Source organism: Lissotriton vulgaris, chromosome 5, assembly GCF_964263255.1.
Source record: "Lissotriton vulgaris chromosome 5, aLisVul1.2, whole genome shotgun sequence".
Classification (NCBI taxonomy): Eukaryota; Metazoa; Chordata; class Amphibia; order Caudata; family Salamandridae; genus Lissotriton; species Lissotriton vulgaris.
Window position 1 is genome coordinate 761,093,681 of NC_141693.1, and position 22,665 is coordinate 761,116,345.

Consider the following 22,665-nt stretch of genomic DNA (forward strand, 5'->3'; position numbering starts at 1 on the left):
GAATGTGCAGTTCAGGGCGAAACATGTGCCGGGTGTACTGAATCATGCTGCTGATGCACTCTCTCGTTCACATATGCAGGCGTTCAGGGGTTATCTACCTACTGCGGACCTAGCGGCGGCACCATTCCCCGAAGTACTCTGGCTACTCGGTGCCCCAGATTACAAGACCTCGTGGCAGCAAGCTTAGCCCCCAGGACGAGGAAGGCATACGAAGGAGCGTTTCGTTCCTATTGTGCATTTTTGGGTCCGGCAGGGGAACAGAAATGGGGTCAGGAGGATTGCTTCCTAAGGTTTCTGGTAGCATTACACAGGGAAGGCCGATCAGTGGCAACGGCCAATAGGCACCGGGCGGCCATTTCATTCATGGTGCAGGTGCATGGCATCAAGGACCCAGCATCTTCCTTTTTGGCAAGGAAAGCCCTTCGTGGCTGGCAGCGCCTTGAGGGTCGTAGAGTAGACGAGAGGCGCCCGATTGGGTTAGAAAGGTTGGCCCTGCTTATGGCGATACTACCCACAACATGTTCCTCCCAATTCGAAGCAGTTCTGTTCCGGGCCGCTTTCGCATTAGCGTTCCATGGGGCTATGCGGGTGAGCGAACTGGTCGCAAAGAATAAGAAAGATGTGGAGGGAGGTCTGTGTCGGGATCACATCCTAATTAGGGGTGATTCAATGGTAGTCACAATAGCTACGTCCAAGACTGACCAGGGAGCTATGGGAGACAGTGTTGTTGTCCAGCGCATGCGAGGGTCCCCCATGTGCCCGGTAAAGTGCATTGAGGAATATTTGGCGCTGAGGGCGGATACATGGGGTGGGAGTCTGCTGAGACACATCGATGCCACCCCACTGACGAGGTTTCAGTTTGAGAGGGTGCTAACATTGGCAATCGCAGCGGCGGGCTTGGACCCGTGCGATTTTGGGACCCACTCCTTTAGGATAGGGGCTGCTACTGAGGCTACAGCCAGGGGTCAGAGTGCCGAAGAGGTGAAACTGTTGGGACGATGGTCCTCGAATTGTTTTAAAAGGTATGTGCGGTTGCACATGTTATGAAGTCAAGTTACATGCACTCACGCTTCTTGTCTTCTGTTTGATTTACAGTTTCGCGAGCATGTTATGCGGGGCGGAATTTGCAGTCGACCCGGCACCAGGGGACCAGCGGTCAGAGATCACCGGCTGAGGAGAGAGTGGTGTGGGTCGTGGGCCACTCATACGTGAGGCGGGCCGGGGACGTATTCAAAGCAGGTGACGCGAATCACGCAGCTGGGGAATACGGGTACAGAGTGACCTTCCACGGAAGGGGCGGGCTCTGTCTTGACCAGTTTGAATCTTTTATCGAGGGACTCTTAGGGCGGCAGAGGTCATCGCCATCTGTAATCATAGTACACCTGGGGGGCAATGACATGGTGACACTCGGTAGGCGAGTATTACTTGAGCGAGTTTTGTCTACCGTTAGCTGGCTGGTGAAGAGAATCCCGGGGTGCACGATTGCATGGTCCCACATGATTCCCAGGATGGTATGGCGGGGGGGCCTCTCGGTGTCAGCACTGAACCATTCAGTGAAGAAGGTCAACAACAAAATTGGTAGGTTGTTTCGCTCGGCGCAGTTGCACAGTATTCCGCATGGGTGTATTCGGGGTGATCACATGTATCTCGATGATGGGGTTCATTTGTCCCGGGAGGGGAATGTCTTACTCATAGGACATTTCATAGCATGGCTAAGGGGTTTGAGGAAGCATGACCTTTAGGAGGAGTTTGTGGGGGGGCCGGATAGCCGGTCAACTATCCGGCCTGTGGCAGTAAGGTCATGATCGGTGAGCAGTAATTTCAAGGTCCCTAGAGGGGGGCGCCACCCACTATGGATGGGAGCGCCCGGGGGGAGGCGGCCATTGGCCCCTCCCACGGGGAGGCGGCACCCACTAAGTATGGGTCACCTAGGGGAAGACGGCCATCGGCCCCTTCCAGGGGAGGAGGCGGCTATAATCCCCTCCTACGAATTTCCCGGGGCCCGGATATCCGCGACGGCGGATGTGATAGACAGTGTGGGGTGGGAGGGGGAGTCCACGCTGCCTTCTTACAGACACCTCACACGGGTCCTCGGACGACCTTTAAGATGGCGTCGAGTTGAAATGGGGGGCCCCCAACAAGACAAGGGAAATTGGAGTTGGCACAGAGGGTACAGTCCTCTGCGCGGCCGCCACTCACACCGTGAGGGCGAGAGTTTTGGTAGTAGGGATCTGACACCGGTTGCGACCTTGCCGTTGGCCCGTAATGCTAGGATGTACAATTTTAATTTAGAAAGTATGCATTTGCAGGATGTTAGACTCGGCTAGGAAAACCTTTGTATTAGAGATTTGTTAAGGCTAGCCAAGGAACATGTCTTCATCGAAATGTAATAAATGAAAATTGTACATGATATGAAACTTTTATTTAATGTTTTAATTTTGTTTTATATTTTAATAAATACGGCCGGGAGGGTAACTCCCTCCCGCCTTCCAAAAGTTCAGAACTGCGTCCGTCTTCCCATCCTTGGGGATTGTGTTGGGAGGGGGTGACAGGCATCCCGGCCATATTGAAAGGGGCGACCACTCGGTCCCCCCGAACGTATGGTTGGGGGCTCGGATCCTCCCGGGAAACCGTTTTGGGCAGGGGGCGTGTCACGGCTGGTATGCCCGAAGCGGCGTAGCCGGGGCGCGCCTTTTCCCGCCCAAGAGGGGTTGTCCTAGACACCTACACCGATGGCCACGCCCAGTAGGCGTACCCGCGGAGGGTTCACGCCCTCCCGATGAGGAATAAAGAGAGCGGGAATCCGAAGAAGCATCCTCTTGTTCCTGTGCTTGGAAGCTGCACCCACTCGTTGCACGTGAGCCCTCGAGGGAACAAGGAGCAATTTTGACCCACCCACCAGCCCCTTATGGCAATGATAGTTCTGCAATAAAGTCTTGTTTCTCTGATAAACATCTTCTTCCCTCTGTTTTGCGGTATATGAAGGTTTAGTTTAATGATGTGATGTCGGTCCGAAGGAACTGTTTTTCTTGGAGTATAGACAAATATTGCAAGTAGACAGGATGATGTTTTTTGTTTTTTCCCTTAGTAGGTAATCAAATGTCGTATTTATTTTTTGGTCGGGCGGTAAGGTCATGATCGGTGAGCAGTAATTTCAAGGTCCCTAGAGGGGGGCGCCACCCACTATGGATGGGAGCGCCCGGGGGGAGGCGGCCATTGGCCCCTCCCACGGGGAGGCGGCACCCACTAAGTATGGGTCGCCTAGGGGAAGACGGCCATAGGCCCCTTCCAGGGGAGGAGGCGGCTATATGCCCCTCCTACGAATTTCCCGGGGCCCGGATATCTGCGACGGCGGATGTGATAGACAGTGTGGGGTGGGAGGGGGAGTCCACGCTGCCTTCTTACAGACACCTCACACGGGTCCTCGGACGACCTTTAAGATGGCGTCGAGTTGAAATGGGGGGCCCCCAACAAGACAAGGGAAATTGGAGTTGGCACTGAGGGTACAGTCCTCTGCGCGGCCGCCACTCACACCGTGAGGGCGACAGTTTTGGTAGTAGGTATCTGACACTGGTTGCGACCTTGCTGTTGGCCCATAATGCTAGGATGTACAATTTTAATTTAGAAAGTATGCATTTGCAGGATGTTAGAATCGGCTAGGAAAACCTTTGTATTAGAGATTTGTTAAGGCTAGCCAAGGAACATGTCTTCATCGAAATGTAATAAATGAAAATTGTACATGATATGAAACTTTTATTTAATGTTTTAATTTTGTTTCATATTTTAATAAATACGGCCGGGAGGGTAACTCCCTCCCGCCTTCCAAAAGTTCAGAACTGCGTCCGTCTTCCCATCCTTGGGGATTGTGTTGGGAGGGGGTGACAGGCATCCCGGCCCGACTTTTTAGGTCTCGCCTGAGCCAGCGCATGCGCTCCTCTGGCGAGACATTTAGTAACTGGGTTTTCAAAGTGCTACCCAAAGGCTTTTGCCGGCCTCCAGCGTGTGGTTACGCACGTGTGGACGTGCACAGGCCATCTGACTTTCTGTTAAGGCTAATTAAGCCTAACAGTGCATGAATCCCCTCCCGTCCCCTACATTCAATCCTTGTCAACTTCTCTTATTACCAGCTTCCCACGTCGCCCAGCATGCTTGTTGGATCCATTTCACAGGGAAGCAACTAAACGAAAGAAGGAAGAGAGGTGGGATACTTGCGCTGTATTTGGAAACATGTGCTGCTTTTACTTTCGCCGCGACTGGCGCTCGCAACACTTTTGAAGACGGAATTGTCTTGTTAGGGTTATCACCAGCTTTAACCCCAAACTCCCAGTTTTTTTGCAGAACCACGTGTGCTTGGCTAGATCGCCCTGCAGAGGTTTCCTGTTGCATCCTAGGTGAATTGCTGCCCCTGGCTTTGCGCACACGAGAGCTAAAGCAAATGTGCAAACAGTCATTTTCACATACACATTCCATAGAATTAGGCGTGTTTGAGCTGCTTCGCCACAGACTGCTGTTTGCACAATAGGGGCTGAATGGTTCTCTTGTTGACTAGTCATTACAAAGCAATTAGCTTTAAGTGAACCTCATTATTAAAGCAGCTAGAGGGGGCTCTACGAAAACATTTTTGTGGTGCTTGACTGATACTTTTTTAATTTGTCAAATTCACCATCAACAAAAATAAAGTGAGATTCTCCAACAACAATGATAACAAAATGTCTGCCCTCCCCCAGGTTGCTGTGTCCATCGGCATGATAAAGCAAAACATGTCTGGTTCCGAGTGGCCCCTCCTCTTTTCTACAGTATTAACAAATGTCTGCTTTGAGGCAGTAGACACAGAGCTTTCAAGGTCAGACGAATTTAACAACGACAGAAGCACTTGGCCCTTTAAAAGTAATTTTCGTCCATTTCAGCATCTTGCACTTTATGTTGTCAGTTGTGGCTAATGCATAGCTTAAATAGTCCTGCCAGTTTATAAATATTTTTGGTTGTCTGTACAATTGTATTTAAATGCTTTTGGGGTCAAGGGGCAATATTTATTAGATATGCAGCTGGGCGCACGGATGGAGCCGTTCAGCTGTGTGACTAGGAGGTGGTGAAAACTAGGAACTGTTACCCATCAGCTCAGCATTTAATGCCCTGACCATCTTCGTTTCAATATTTCCTAATAATAATTCTTTAGAACAGCCCTAGAGACACCAGTCCAAACAGTTGTCCTGTGGAGGCTTGTCTGTTTTTTAGCTTGACTGCATGAGGGCAGTATAGCGCAGAGTGTTCATGCACACTTTTTAGGGACTTTTGTGTAAGCCATAGGTTTGAGATTCAGATATCGCCACTGGCCACTCTTTCATCCCGCTGACTGGTGACATGCTTTTGACACAGGCTTGTTGGAAATTAAAGTTAAACGTTTACAGGGTAGAATAGAATTTAGATCAAAATCTTACATGTGATGTTTGACTCTCCAGTAAACTGCTCCTCTATGTGTAAGTGCCTTTCTTCCATTTTTTTTTTTCCTCTCGCGGTCTATTGCTTCCTCGTTAATTTTCCCTCTTTTATTATCTGTTTTATCACCCTCTTTGTATTTGCCTCAGTATTTCATCCTCGAGCAGTACTGAACAGATCCATCCGTCCACCTGAAGCTTAAAGAACCTTTGACTTCGCACATGGGCATATTTTGAATTTTAGATAAACAGTAATTTACCCCACAGTAGCGACACATCAGTTTTAAGACTAAAATTAAGAAGTGCCTTGCACAGAAAATGGAAATGCCGCATTCAGCAATGAGAGTGGTGGCGATGGTCTGTTCTTACTGCACCTGGCACCTTTAAAAGATCATAATTTTTGAGTAATTGCGGCCGCTCCGCTTCTTAACGGAGTTCATTGCTCGAACGAGAGTAGTAACGTGAGATCCACACTTTTGTTTGAATCTGGAAACGATTTGTGCCTGAGGAGGCTCATTGGAAAATAACCCATAGTAAATGGAGATTAGAGGACATTAAGAACAGAAGGCTTCCAAGGGCTCTCCCGGTGTTACAAGTATGCGCAGGATGCATCGTGGTGATGCGAGTAAGACTGGTATATCTGCTGCCTTATGCAACCTGTGCATAGCAGCACCTGGGGCCGCATTTATGAGGCTGTGCGTCACTTTTACTCTGCCGGTGCATCATTTTTTGTGACGCACCAGTGGCGTAAAAAATGCTCCTTGTTGCGGCATATTTACAAAGTGATGTATCTAGGTAGATGCGTCACATTATACCTGCGCCAGGTATAATGTATGCAAGGGGGCGTATTGACGCAAGGAAGGGTCGTAGAAGTGACGCAGTGAAATCTATGAGATTTCACTGCGTCACTTTTAGGACGCCGTTGCGTCAAAATCTTGTGCCTGCCTCACAGCAGGCGTAAGACTGATGCAGGCCCTTTCAAATGGGGCTTTCCCCATGTGAAAGGATGCGTTGCTGGAGTTACGTCACTTTTGTGACACACTCCAGCAATGCTTCACTTTTGCGCTTACAGAAACGTCAGAAATACTGATGTATCTATAACTCCTTGCGACATGATGCATCATACATTAAATATGATGCATCAGGAATGTCGCAAGGAGTGCGCACTGAGAAGTGACGCATCGCTGCTTTCATGCAGCGATGCGTCATTTCTCATAAATGAGGCCCCTGACAATTTAAGCAGCGAAACAAGCCTCGCTAGGCTGCTCATACATTCAACAGTGTATTGCTATCTCTGTCACGACAGGCCCTTTTCTTGTGACGCTTCTTGCTTCCATCTTGAAACGAGGAAGCCAGGATACAGCCTGTGAATATTCTGTAATTGTTTCATTGCTTAGCAGCACCGAGATTCATATAACAGCCTTTGGGCAACCAGTTAACTGAATAGAAAAGGGCCATGGTCTCTGAGGTTATGGGGAGCAGCTGTAGTCCCCGTTTAACCGAAGCTCTTTGTATGCAGACTGGCTTTAGGCTGAGACCTACATTCACAAATCGGACGTTCTTGCCCCATTACTCAGTATTTCTGGCACACATGCCCTGAAAGTGGGAGTATTGTTCCACTGAATGTGATGAGTTATACTTTTCAGCGCTGTAACGTAACTCAGTGTGGCTCTTACCCTGTGGTCGAAACCCACATTGTGCTCAAGTCGCATGCAGGATGCGAGGCCCCAGAGCACTTCTTTCAAAGTACATTTGGAGGGTTGGGTGCCTGTCTCTCCATGGTCTGTCCCTACTACTTGAAATGCTCCTTTCACCACTCCTCTTGCTCTTCCCAGATATCTCCTTCACTCCGCTGTTACCACACCCAAATATCTCCTTTTATCCCATCTTTTCTTCTGTTCAGACTTCTCCTTACCTGTCGCTCTTTTGCTTTCCTTCTCTAAGTCACCATGGTTTTTGCAGTTTGTCTAGCAACAGTAGTAGTCCCCATAGAGTAGGAAGTATGGTTTCTATATCACCAAATGGCAGGTATCTGCAGCACCTGTTCACATCACATCACATGGCCCAGTCCATGCATTTACAGATCCATGCTTTGGTTACCTTTCATCTAAACAATCACCGGATTTCATTCATATTTGAAGACTGCAAAGTCAAGTTTGTGTTCAATTTCCTAAATCAACCCACCGGAAGCCTCATTTGGAAGTAATTGTAAGACAGGGCCAGGGAAAACAAACATTGGCATAGCCAATAGTTCTCGCCTTTGGGAACTTTTAAGTGCTTAGCCATGCAACAGTTGATGTTGTTGCACCAAGGATATTGTGCTGCATAACTAAATACTTATAAGGTCCCAAAAGCGAGACCTATTGGCTATGCCAATGCTTGTATATATTGCAACCTCTGTGCCTACCACTTGACACACCTTAGCCCCTCAGTAGCCTCCCATTTGCTGTTGAAAGTCTAGGAAAGGAACAAAAGATGGGGAATGCTAAAGGCAATCAGAACTCAAAGAGAGACGTGGTTGCTGTCTATCAGTTGCATACAGCGACGGCCTCTCTGCTATGGTGGAGGAGCGTGGACTCCGTGCTGGCCAGCTGAGGGAAATTAAACATAAAATGATAATAAAACTGTATTATTATCATTATTTTTCCTCTAGAAGGAGCTGATTCTTTAGGGGTGCGGTCATGCCATGAAAGGCATGGAAGGGAAATGGTGGACAGCAATGCTGTCATTTCAAATGACCGTTTCCTTGTGCATTGACACAACCCGAGCTGCATTGCCGGGTGAAGAGAACAGCAGGCGTAGGCTCCCAGTCCCTTTGGAGTGGAAAACATTCCTGCTCAGGCCAATCCCATCACTTCTCTCATGCTGGCCAGCATGGGAGCCTAATTAGATACACAGCAGGAATGAAAAGAACGAGAGAGCAGCAATCAGCGAGGAGCAGGCACATTATTTTTTTGTTTTTGTTTATTTTGCCATCCGCCCCCTGCCCCATATACCTCACCCACCACTCTGTTGCGAGACCTGCTGCTACTGGTGGCATAGCCAGCATTACATGGAGCTTGATGAGAGCATTCAATATGGCCTTCCCACCCCAGGTTAAGGGACTGAAATTGCACCCATAATGGAGTCTCAGCGGTCGACTAAAACCTCTGGGCTCCACCCGCTGTACTATTGATCTACTACTCTCTTGCCTTCTGTCCCTGGTACCACCGTTCCTACTGCCCTCTTAGGAAAAGAGGTCAAAGTGGTAACATCAGGGACTAGAAAAGCAGGAACCATAGGTTCCTGGTCCCAACTTGAAAACCGCTTGTTAATGTCCCTCAAAATTTTATGCTTTATATAAAAAAAACTAGAAACAAAGAAGCACAGATTGAATTATATTATTTGTTATAATAAAGACTTAAAAATGTCAAAGAGAAAGTGAACATTTGGTTAAAGTAGCTTTTTACACCAAGGACCCAATTTACATTTGAGATTTCCATGCTGATTTACTCCTGCAAATGCCATTAGATTGCACTTATGTATGTTGCACCATATCTAGAAATAGTCTTGTGTAAGCCTTTGAAATAAGAGTACATATAGTAAGTTCTTTTATAAGTTTCACTTGTGGCCTGTAGTATGTCAGAGGAGTAGTTACGGCAATCCTATATAAATGCAACGCACACCTCCTCAGTTGTATTACGTTGGGTATTTACACTTTCCTAAGTGCATTTTCCTCACTTTACTATACGCTTATATTATAACTAGAAGGTTCAGAGATATGTGCTGCATAAAGAGTGGGAAGAGCTTCATTCAACTCAGCTTTAAGAGTGACATTGATGTGGAGGGTGGATTATGAGGGAACAACAGAGAGAATACAGGGTTTCAAGGTTGATTTAAAAATGAGTCACATTTAATAAGCCTAATTAATTCCATTTGCAATCTTAGGGCTGGCAAAACAGTTGTAAGAGTTGTCTTTCTTTTTTTTTGTAAGACTCATACTCCTAAGACTGTTTCTTTAAAAAGTTATACGTTAAATCTCTTGGGGTGAAAAGTTTAGTAAATAACCCAAAATGGCAGTGGCGGCTCCTCCACTAAGGCGAAAGAGGATTGCCCCACTGCTATGCAGCAGTGAAGGAAAAAGAAAATTATAATAACTTGATGTTATTATCATTTTATTTGTTCCTGCTGCTGCAGCATGGGATTTTGGCGGGTCTGCTCTGCTTGCAGTGGAGGAGTAATGGGCACACTGAAGTACGCACGCTGCTTTGGACGGCCTTCTCGGGTCAACCAAACATTCATGTGCACTTAGAATGTTCTCCACCCAAGCTGTATTACAGCCTGGGTGGAGAACATGCTCAGGCCCCAGGTCTCAGTCTGAGCACTGAACTACAGTGCTCAGATCAATCACAATGCAGCGTTGTGATTGGCTTAGGGGAGCCAATCACAATGCTGTACTGTGATTGGCTCAGGGGAGCCTGGCTGCTTCCTGTTCAGCCGATGGAGGAGAGACGACGTGGGAGAGAGCAGTGAGGAGGTAAGTGTATTTTTCTATTTTTACACCCCCTTCCGCCCCTCGCCGCACCGCCCGAGATCTGTGCCGGCCACCACTGAAAATTGGGGTAACTTAAGAACAGATTTAGATGTAACATACATGAGTCATATATTAGGCCTATTTTAAAAATGTGACTGCCAAAGCAAAAGTTAATTTGAATAATGAATCTTCTCTAACATGTACAGTTGTTTTTTTCAAAGGTTGCAGACAAGCACACGGTGGTGTCACGGCGGTGTGGATTTGGCAATTATTAATTATGCTTCCTATAGCATTTACTTACAGCTAATCTTCTTGGTACGTAGTTCTCATAGCTATTACATGCAAGGTCGCAGAAAAAGTCACTTTCCTTTAGAGCACTAATTGCCTTTTGTTGCCACCAAGGTCTTCTCGAATTGCTATGCTGGCCCATTTCCCAAGCCCAGACCACTCATAGAAAGGACAATTAATGTGATGACGCACATGTAGACATTGACAATGAAGGATTTCAGAAACATAACAGATTTCTCTAATGCGGGAATTTAATGTGGTCTCATCTCGAACATGAACCCACTAACCTGCCTCATTCCTGCAGCTTTGATGCTGTTACAGCTTGCAAACATCTTTTTTGCCATATTGCCTTGCAACTCAGAGACGATATAAGTCAATAAAGCCATGCGTTTTCCACAGTGGACCAGCTTTCCCATGAAAGACTAGCGGTAACAGAGAGATGTTCTTGTGAAGTAATGCAAGAAGATTTACTCAAATTTTTTCTGGTAACACTGCGGACATGAAGAAATAATCATATATTATGCAGTACCGTAGGACTTTAAATCAGAATTACTTCATGATTTTAGTTACATTAGGCAATCTGGTCCCTTTTGTGACAATTGTAAACTCAGCTCTTCTATCAGCTTCCATTTTATTGTGGTTGCAAATACTAAAAAGCACAAGCAGTGAGTATGACCAGAAGGCAGCAACACCTGTGCAGGTAAGAGCGGTGGGGCTGGGTGGAGGGGGATTTCTACAGACGACAACAAGGGAAATTTAATTATTTATTTAATTTTCCCTCATGGTTGTCTGTTGAACCCCCCCCCCCCAACCCAGTCCCACCGCTCTTACCTACATGGGACGCTGCTGCGAGAAGGCCATGACAAGCTGAGGTGATAGTCAGCCACGATTTTCAACAGCCAATGAATGTTTTACGTTTTTCTTTATTGATATATAGGGTCTCATTTTGGTGGCCATTGTATGAAAGTGGATTATTAGTTGAGGGGGATGGTAGACCACCACAATTAATAGTCACTACTATTTTTAGGTCCAGTAAAAGTTTCAGTAATTCAAACCTGAGCTGAAGCCCTGGTAGCTACGGCACAGAGCAGACATGCTTAACTAAAGAAAATGTGCGCTGCATTATGAAGTACCAAAACAGTCAAAAAGTAAAAAACACAAAACTTCAACCCCAATGTATACAAATGTTGAATATTTTAATAAACAGAATCACACAAAAATGACCAAAATCTAATTAGTGGACTAGACATTTGAATGTTTTAAGTTTTAAATGAATACAGTGCCAAAAAGCAAAAAGCGCCAGCAGTAGACTACTGGTCGTGCTTGACTGGGGAAAAGTTAAAAGTTAAAGCCGTCCACGGTCAACCGTCAATCAGAGATATTGACTGTATCCATCCAGGTCCAAGAGTTATCTTCTTTTCTTAGACACAGTTTAGGATGTTGATTGGTGGTTGCTGGGTTTGCCAGTATATGATGCAGTAGGTTAAACAAAAGCAGGCCATAGTGGTGACAGTTTGCAGGAGAATGGGGTCCTGATGAGGTAGGCAATGAAAGTGGGAAAACTCAGAGCGGGAAAAGTTCAAGGGATCTCTTGGCATTGATTTGGTCCATGCCGGTGGCAGAGTCGAGGAAACTGTGAGATGGAGTCAAAGCAGCCTCAGTGTTGATGGATTCTGAGCAGCGAACATTGCACAGCAAAGTCATACTTACCAGTGATACACCTTTGGCAGAATAGTTGGCAGATTGGTCCCGGTCCCATGAGCTAACTTCAACCTGAACGTTTCAGTAAAGACTTAAAGTCTTAAGTTGTAGAAGTACACTCTGACACCAACCAAGGGTTCCAGGATGAGATAGACTTTATTCATGCAGCTTGATCGCATGGTAATTAATACCCGCGGTAGAAGTCTAGCTACAGCGGACTTTAGACCCCCTTTCTTAAATATGGATGTTGGTTTAGAAAACCACTTTGGTAACCCGTTTGGAGTGTTTTCTATACCCCCAGAGCAGCCTTAACGCTGTGCCAATATTGCTTCAACAGAGCCACAGCAGCACTGTATCCAACACGTGTCCCGCGCTCCATACTGACGCTGGAGACTGGGGAGACCAGGCAGACTGCACGCATGAGACTTAATTTAGGTAAGACTCTGCCTACTAACAACCACATCAAACGTCCAGCCCCCCTAGTTTTGATTAATAAAGTGGCTGTCTCTAAAACCCAAATCATTCACTAATATTTTGCTTTCTCACATATGGACTTCTGAGAAAAGCTTAATGCTCAGTTAACACGAACTAGACAGAGCTGTTAACATCCCTTTAACTAATATGTGCCTGATTATAATGCGGGCAGTGAACTATGAAATCAAACTGCACGCAGAATTACCAGAAAGTAAACATGGTAACAGATTATGTCCATTGCTTTGAGCCTATATATGTGCCTGATTATAATGCGGGCGGTGAACTATGAAATCAAATTGCACGCAGAATTACCATAAAGTAAACATGGCAATAGATTATGTCCATTGCTTTTAACCTACAGATGTGAAGTTTGTCCAAACAAGGAATCTACGTGTAAGAAGGCTCCCGAACACCTCAAGTCGACCTAGATACAAAATAGGCGATTGGAGGAATGTCCATTTAAATTCATGACATCGGCACACCATTACCAAGTAAGCATTGGTGCATGCAAAATAATAAGACATGTACTACAAACGAGAGCAGCATATAACACTAAGTATTGTTGTTACTTTAGACCCTCTAGATTGTCAGACAGAGGTGAATATACAGTTTAAAGGAATTTTACGCTCCAGGATCAAGACTGGCATAGCGAATTGAAAACGCTTTAAGTGTAAGACATTCTGACTACCAATAGCTAAGACCCTGTATGTAGTGATACAAATATTTCTCTATGTGAAAAATAAATCCTCCAATACCTTGTATTAATTTATGTCACATATGTTTCTTTTAGATCTATGAAGTTTTTAATCATTAGTCCTGAAGAAGGTGTCTTATCCGACTAAGCACCGAAACGCGTCGACAACAGTGTTTTTATCTTGTCTCTTTATGTTTTTACATTGTAATATTTGGAAGAAATGTATATGTATGTATTCGTATGATACTGTATGAACTCTTTAGTATTAATACTTGTGTCTTCCTTTTTTAATAAATGTGACTTTTTGATACAACTTTTGGTTCTGTATATACATATGTCTTTGAGAATATTGTAAAATTGTTTAAAGCTAAAAACTGTCTCACAACAGGTGTCTGATACTATTGGTTTGATCTACTGTACAACAACCATAAAATAACCACAGAAAGGAAACCCCCCTTTTTTAGTGTTACTATTTCCCAGTCCTTTCTGGGTTCCCTCGGGAAAACTCTCTCCTGGTTTTTACTTAAGTTGTAGAAGTACACTCTGACACCAACCAAGGGTTCCAGGATGAGATAGACTTTATTCATGCAGCTTCACCAACAACGACATCCAACTGTCACCCCTCCCCACCAGGGTTGTTTTCCCAACAATCACCTCTGAGCTTATCACATTCCAGGAGAGACAGATTGATCCTACTAAGCTCTATGCCACAATTCTCCCTCCCAACACAATACTGCATAGAAACACTACATTAACATTGACAATGATCTATACATACCCCTTACAAAGAAAATGAAAATAACTTGAAGTGTCTTAGGAATACACAAACAACCTGAATTTTGAAAAATATGTGAAATACAGAAAGAAAGAAAAACATGAAAATAACACACATTACAATGGTTTGAAGGATTCACTCTACAAAATTTCTGAGATACATTGGTCTCTTAATAACCCTATTACTCTTCCTCTGCAGCACCTGATCTTCATAATGACCCTTCTGAGTACCACTGTTTGAGAAATCTCTCAATATATGATCATCACTCTAATTGACAAAGGAAGGTTTCCCTGGGTTTTAGAACAACTACCACTCTGCTTTTGTTCCAAATGTGACCATCATGTGCTTTTACAGCATTTAAAAAATATTTTATCACTTCTAACCTCCTAGTAAACTTAGACCATTCCGCACCCCCCATAGGCGCCCTTATCTTCATGAAGTCACCCACTCTAATAGATAATCTCCTCACTTATTTGGACATATCAAATGCCCGTTTCCTCCTTTTTTGTGCAGCAATCTCCTTGCGTCTCCACTCTCCAACAGTATTGTCTACACACCCTTGTTCCAATGCATTCAACCAGGATTGACCTCAGTTGATGGGGCCCTTTCTTTGAACAATTCGAAGGAAGATTTGCCAGTGGTTGTGTGTGGTGACACATGATTACCAGATAACCTATTGGACAACTCTCCCTTCCAGTCTAAACCATCGGCCTTAGCCATTTGTATGCCGTCTTTTAGTATTTTGATCACCCTCTCAATAGCTCCGTTGGTCTCAGGGTGATACAATGCAGATGCCTTGTGCTCAATGCCACATTCCCTCAAAAAAGTTTCAGTCTCCCCTGAACAAAACTGTACACCATTGTCTGTTAATATGAATCATGGAAAACTTTCTTGTCTGAAAATGTTTGTTAAAAAGTTTACCACCGCAGGGGAAGAGATGTCATGAGCATGCAACACCTCCACCCATCTGGAGTATAAGTCCATGAGAACCATGATATATGAAGTGGCAGGCTCACCTTCCACTGGCCCCAAAATATCCATCATCACTTCTTCACATGAATATCTGGAACGTGTCCTACAAACCATAGACATCTGACTAGTTTTTAACCCTTTGTCACAGCCTACACACTCTGTGCATTCCATAATCATACATTCAACATCATGTTCAGACCAAGCCACCAAGCATCTCTGCAAAGTCTCCCTTTTGTTTTCACAATACCCATGTGTCCCTCATGAGCCAACTGTAAAATTCTTGCTTTTAACTTATTAGGTGGAATTAACCTTGTACCTCCCAATAAAAATCCTTTGTCCAATGCATGCTCATCCAATATTTTCCCCCAACCTCTTTTACAATCTCTGAGCTCCTTTCCATTTCCTTCACCCAAACTCACAAGTTTCCTGACTTTACATTAAGTTTCATCATTCTGTAGTTCTTCTAACAACTCCACCTCACTCCTGGTACCTTCTGTTACTTCACACAGGCTCACTTCATCTTCTTCATCCAACTCATCACGACTAGCTGTTCCTAAATCAGTCACATCCACCAATCTTGCCAAACAATCCGCAGAGAAATTCCTTGCTCCTGGGACACATTGAAAAAAAAGAAAAAATCTTACTATCCTACAACCCATCTACGTATTCTGGCCGATATCGAATCTAGACCTGTCTTGGTGAAAATGTCAACTAAAGGTTTGTGATCTGTCTGTACACCAATTTTAATGCCCCACAGAAAATGTCCGAACCTCATAACAGACCAAAAACAATGAGAGATCCTCTCTCTATAACAGAGTAGTTACATTCAGCATCTCTGAGAGTTCTTGAAATGCATGTAATCAACTGTTCTCTGCCATCTTTCATTTGAAAAAGAAGAGCCCCCAACCCTTTTGCACTAGCATCACACACAAGTTAGGTATCACACAAAGATTCAAAAGCCTGAAGAGAAGGAGCATTGTTCAACTCTTGTTTTACATTTGTCAATTCCTCACTACATTCACCACCCCACACAAAATCTTCTCTCTTTTTTTTAACAATTTCCTTATATTGAATGTTTGGCTGGAAAAGTCTTTGATGAAAGGACTATAAAATTCAACCATTCCTATAAATGATGATTACTCCTCCTTGGATTTGGGTTCCTTCAATGCTTTGATAGTTTCAACTAGTTAATTTTGAGGTCTGATTCCTGTTGCTGCAATTCTGTAACCTAGATAACTGACTTCACTAACTACAAACTTACACCTGTCAGCTTTAAGAGTCAGACCCACTTCCTGTAGTTTGTACAAAAAACTTCATGCATCCGCTGGTCATGCTTTTCATTCATGGCCCAAAAATGAGAATGTGATCTCGATAACATTTTACATCAGGTTGACCTTTGAAAATCCTCTAAATGATCCTTTGAAAAACTGCTGCAGCCGAAATTAGACCAAATGGCATCCTTTTGAAAGGATAAATTCCAAAAGGAGTTACAAAAGCTGTAAGATCCTAAGAACATTTGTCTAATTCAACCAGGTGGTATGCAGACATAAGGTCTAGTGTGCTAAAAACTTTGGCACCTGAAAAAGTAGTGACCATTTCCTCTATGTTGGGCAAGGTAAATCTGTCAACAACCACCTCAATGTTTAATGCCCTCAAATCCACACAAAGGCAAATGCCACCATTACCTTTGCATGCAACTACTATGGGAGCCAACCACTTTGTTGCCTCCATCCCCTCAATGACTCCACACTCAACCAATCTCTCTAATTCATTTGCTACCGCTGTCTGCAAATGTATGGGGATCCTCTTCTACTACTGGTCTTGCATGTGCCCTTAATTTAATCTTGTGTTTGTAGCCAACTAATTTATCAAGTTTTTTTTAAAACAAATCCTTGAATTCCATCACTAAATTGTGTCGTTTATGTTCACCTTCATTTATTTGTACCTGGGGTATTTTGTTGGGATGTAGACTAACACTCAATTCTTTCTGGTGAATCCACCCCGACAAATCATAACCATGACATGAAACATATACCTTCCCACATGTCCACTTTCCACTCACACTAATGCATGCTTCAAAATATCCCAACATTACAATCTTTGCGCCAACATAATTATTAGGTTGTATGTCCATTTTAGTAAGTGTCTTCTTGTTGGCAAACATCCCTAAAAAGGTATGTTCAGATATTATCGTGATGCATGAATACAAATCAAATTTTATCTGAATGTCCCTCCTATCAATGCTTACCACCTCTGAAGGAAAAATTTGTTAGAGTCACCAACCTGCAAAATCACCTCTTGACAAGTCTCCTGACTCTTGTTCCTGTTAAATTTCGTGTTTGATCCTGCAAAATTTACTAAAGTGTCCCCTGGTGACAGAGGAAATGCCCACTTGATACCAAGCAGTACAAGATCTATCATTTGCCCGATGACCCTTAATCTCACATCTGAAACATGTTCCTCTGATGTTTTGCTCCACTCTCCTAGATCCTTTAGCATTAGGACTCTCTTTTTTCCCAGTAGCATAATGAGTCTTGACCACACAAACCTCTGGCACATTTTCCTTATCTGTCGCTTTCACCTCATTCCCTGCTTTGAGTTCCCCCACCCATTTCATCATATGCTCAACCTGTTTTGCAACAATGAGCACATCCTCAAGTGGGGGTTCGCCTTTCATTCATAACTCCTCACGTTTCTTTTCACTGTTAAAGCATAAAACAAACTGGTCTCTAATCCTCTCCTCAATTGCACCTCCAAATTTACAATTCAAAGCCAATTTCCTCAAAGCCATCACAAACTCTTCCGCAGATTCATTTTGTCCGTGACACCTTAGCCCAAAATGATACCTCTCTAAAATGGTATTTACGCATGGTAAGTAATGATGATCTAATTTGGCTATAGAGATTTTGAATTCATTTAAATTATGCTCTTATGATTGTGGAAGTTCAGACACATTTTCTAAAGCATCTTGTCCCTCTGCTCCTAAGCAATGCAATAATAGGCATATTTTCTCTCCACACTGAAGTTGGTGCCACACACACTTGCATAGTTCTCAAAACCTTTTTTCCACTTAAACCACCCAATCAAAGTTGCACCTGGAGAGGGTAAAAAAAAACAGTGGCGATGTGACATTCTGCATGTTATATCACCTCCTTTGGGGTTAGGGTAAACATTAAAAAGCAGAGAGGCGGATATGATAGTAACAAAGGCTTATGAAAAACTAGCAGCAATTTGCACTTCACCAGTTAAAACACCAAGCGTTGAGTATATCAGCTCGTACAAGTTGCTAATTCAAGATGTACAACTGATCCTGCATGCAGAGAGCATATGCTGCTCAAGACTGCTTGAAATGACCCCGTAAAACAAGACTGTTGAATTGGACTGAAAGAAATACCACTTGATCAATAGCAGTAACCTATTTGCTTGTGAACATGGAGATATAAAATGTCACCTTCACATAAAACGTTGATGCTCCAAGCATGACTGTAAACTCTCAACGAGAGCCTGCAAATGCTGAGACGATGCGGTGTGGGTCTGCTGCTGAAGAAATGTCTGCTCCACCTTACAGGACTACTGACCACTGCTTACCAATGCGCATTCTCAGCAAGTCAGTACTTTTACTAAATTTACCAGAGACATACTGACAATGCGCATGTACAGACTACTCCGTGCCGACTCCTCCTCTGGGGATGACACCGGACTTCCTGCCCTCACCACACAACAGGCTCATTGCTGGCTGTCATCTGCAGCGAATTACCTCCCACACGCTGCCTCCCCAAGCAAGGATTATCCAGAGGAATGTGCTGACTCTTCCATGCCGACTCCTCTACCGGGGATGACACTGGATTTTCTGCCCTAACCACACAACAGGGCTTGCTGCCGGCAGTCATCCGCAGCAAATTACCTGCCACACGCTGCTTTCCCGAGCAAGAATTATCCACAAACAGCTTCTGCCACCACATGCCGTTCACCCAGGAAGTGCCACTCCACATGGGTCTCTGGCCACCTCCTCATGCGTCGAGCATGCTCCGCAATGAGTTAAACTCAAACCTGAACACAACACACCAGAGCACCACGGCCTCTCCCTTCGTTCCACCAAAACTCGCTTCACCGCTAAAAGACAGACACAGCCAGAGTATAGGCTTGACCAACCTGGCTATCTGTACTGAAGATGTAGTGTTAATGGCTGGTGACATTGAAGCCCCAACTGAAAACGGGTTCAGGGTTCAGATCCTCACGCTGGTTACTGAAGAGGGGGAACTGTAATCAAACTTTGGTGGTGTCTTGTTATGGTGCATGCCCAGTTCCTTGATCGTCATCCCATCTATTGTCACCAAATTGTGATGTCTTCAATAAGGATGACCAGGAGACATCAACGGTAAGTGAGATAGACATTATTCATGCACCTTCACCAATGACGACACTCCAACAGTCAGCCCTCCCCACCAGGGTTCTTTTCCCAACAATCGCCTCTGAGCTCATCACATTCCAGGAGAGAAAGATTGATCCTAATAAGCTCTATGCCACACATTCTATCAAGGGAAAGTCACCCACTGCCCATACTCAAAACCTATTGCCCCTTCCAGGGTGCAATTGATATCTCAACAAGTTGATGTTCAGCTCCTGGGTGGCAGTTGGAAGCTCTAGAGGCTGTAGGTAGGTGCAAGGTAACTTTTTAAAAGTACCTTTTGTAAAATATTTCTTACAAATCTGACTTTAAAATTAATTGGATTTGTAATAAAAAATGTAAAAAAGTTCAAGAATTAATTTATTATGTGGGTCTTAGACCTCGATAACCTTATTGACTTCAATAATATATCCCAGTGTTTTGCTATGGAACAGCAAACCCTACTAAAGTGAAAATAGCTTTTAGTGCATTGTCACTAGAAGGGCATGATTAACATTAAACGTTTACTAAGTCCTACATTTGAATATCATGCATCCTGCCTGAAGAGCATTAAATGCTTATTTAGAGGCACCGATCACTAGTAAGGATCATGACGGACAATGAGAATTATAACTCCAAGACTTTTGAGATTGCCCTGTCTGACCCTGTCATGGGCGCGGAAGTGGCCAACTTAGAGATTGTGGATCTGGGTGATGGATGGTACGTAGTGCTCGTTGCCAGGCAGCCTGACTAATACCTCACCTCCCACTGAAGTCTCAACACCAGACGTACTCCAGTGCTGACTCGCAAAGACACGCAGAGGAGGGGTGTCTGAGTCAATCCAACAGAGGGTGAGGTTGCATGCTAGCAGCAGCGGCTGTGGTGGCATTCATCAGCTCCTGTGCGTGGCCGCTGCCCTGATAGAGGGGCCGTGAGCTGCATGGTGCCCGATAAACAGCTGCCTTGCTGGGAGCCCCTGTGGGGCCTTCAGAGTGGTGTGACTTGCAGCGATGGCGTGACTGGGCATGGCCAGCGTCCGAAAAAGTGTGCTGGAGCTTGCCTGTTGAATGCTTACCTGACATACGCTGATGGCGGCCAGGACCTCAGGAAGGACACTCCCTGGCCTGGGGACATCTCGGTGCTAGAGATCCATTCCATACCAGACACAACGGTTTCAAACCACGTCGCCTTGTAGGTGAGTGACCCACCTCATGCTGAAACTCTTGGGGCCCTGACTCTCCGTGTTCTGAGCATGTGTCGCCTTATGATGTGGTGTCTGGTGTAATGATTGTATGCACAGCTCATTTACAGCATACCAAACTGCATGAATCGCTATGCAGCAAGACCACAGTGCAGGATATGCCTAGCATCTCTGCTACCCATGCCGATGCCAGTCTGCCTTAGTTTGTATGTCTCCCACCTTTCCATCTCTCGTGCTGCCTCTGTGCATGGTCTCGTCACCCTGAATGTCCCACTCTCTTTACGGACACCCCTCTCTCATTTGAGGCTCCCCCAGCACTCTCTCACATTATTCCGCCAGTCTTGTTCGTTCCTGGTCCTATCATCTGTGTGCACTGGAGATATAATTAATTACAGTATTTGAAACTGTCAATAATAATAGCCCAAAGAGACGGAACTTCTTGCGCTAATTTCTGTCACAGCAGCCAACACCACCACTATAAGTAGAGGCCACCCCTAAGAAGGCGGCTCCACCAGCCGCTCTTGGATCACTCCTCACCAGCTTCTGGTGCACTCTGCACCCCAAAGACTTTGCCGAAACACAGACCTATATGGGTGGAAGTAAGGGAAGTGTTGATAACAGCTCTGCACTCACATCCTTACTTAATTGGCCACTTCTAACTACAAGCACCTAACAAGCACACAGGAACCTCATTCTAGGTTTTATTGTGCATTAACAGACTCCACCTGCTCTTTTGAGGTTAATCCATAGCCTAGCACAGTCATCCAGCCTTCTGCTCAAGGGATTAATCCAGGGATGGGTGAGTGGGACAATACCATCTGCTCGCGAAACTCCACAGAATTCCAAAGAGTTTTTATGGAACTCTGTGGAATTTGCCGAAGTGCAACTCTGCCGGCTTCGGCCACCCTTACACAATATGCGTGCAGTCCACTAGCGACATTTAACTTACAGGTCCTGGGCCCACTTTATAGGATACAATAGTGACTTGTAGATATGTTGCATATGCCAATTTGGTGTATACCAATGTGGAGGTCAGATCATACACACTGGGCACTGGACAGCAGTGTCCCAGTGTGCAAAATCCAAAAACCAGTGGTTAAATCAGCAAAATGTAGGAGTGACCACACAAAAAGGGGCATTTGCCTACAAATATATATTGGCTGGCAGATATCACAAATATTTATTTTTGATAAACAACAGAAGAGTGCGGCCAAACTCAAAAGAAAATTGGTGAGAAGAAATCACTCTTGGGAGTTAAATGAACCCTCACTCACCAACGTGCTTCATCATTGGGTTCCAACCAGAGAGGCTGAATGCCTCACTGGTGTGCTGTGACGCCTGGTTACAGCGCAGCAGGTTTTGTGTAATCCTAATCTGATTAAGTGAATGTGGTTTAAAAAGTGACCAATTCAGCAAAAAAAACACTTTATTCGCGGTGAACTGAGCACTGTTAAAAACAATGTGGTGGATGTTGTAGGGAATGGCTAAATTGACCGGATACAAGCATAGTATATAAAAGAAAACTGTGTGGTCGACATCTTTCTGCCTCCAGTTTGCGAGGCTTTCGTCAGAACCAAAAATCTAGAAAAACCACGGTGGTTCGGGTCTTTGAGCACTATAAGTGACTGTTGACTTATAAACGCGCCATATACGAGCGCATAATAAAGTTTAGCAGTTCGGGCTGGAGGACCTGGCCTGGCAGTTCGGGTTGAACTGTTCCCATTGGGAGCGGGGTTAAGACTGATTTGCATATGGCTGGGTTCAAACTGGAATGGCATGGTGAGCAAAGGAATGGTGGATTTAGGCCCAGATCTCTGTACTGAGGTGAATGTATGACATTGTTCTGCATTCTGTCCATCAACTGTTCTTTTTGCATTTGTCATCCAGAGTGGGACGGTATGCCCACACGTGGGTCCTGTGTTCTCCATGCCACTGGATTCAAGCTATCCTGGCTAATGAGGGCTGAAAGCCCGAAACCGGTCCTAGGATGCTTGTTTCCAGTCCAGGGAGGACCTGGTCTGTTCCCATTGGGCGCAGGGTCAAGACTGATTTGCTTATGGTTGGGTTCAAACTGGAATGGCATGGTGAGCAAAAAAACAATGGATTTAGGCCCAGATCGCTGTTTTGGGGTGAATGTATGACATTGTTCTGCATTCTGTCCATCAACAGTTCATTTTGCGTTTGTCACCCCGAGTGGGACAGGTATGCCCAGACGTGGGTCTAGT

General features: G+C 44.9%; 1 pseudogene; it reads right to left on the reverse strand.

Annotated features, from left to right (window-relative positions):
* Positions 1 to 18,814, reverse strand: part of LOC147711520 (uncharacterized) — a 43,545-nt pseudogene extending 24,731 nt beyond the window's left edge.
* Positions 18,815 to 22,665: the final 3,851 nt, after the last annotated feature.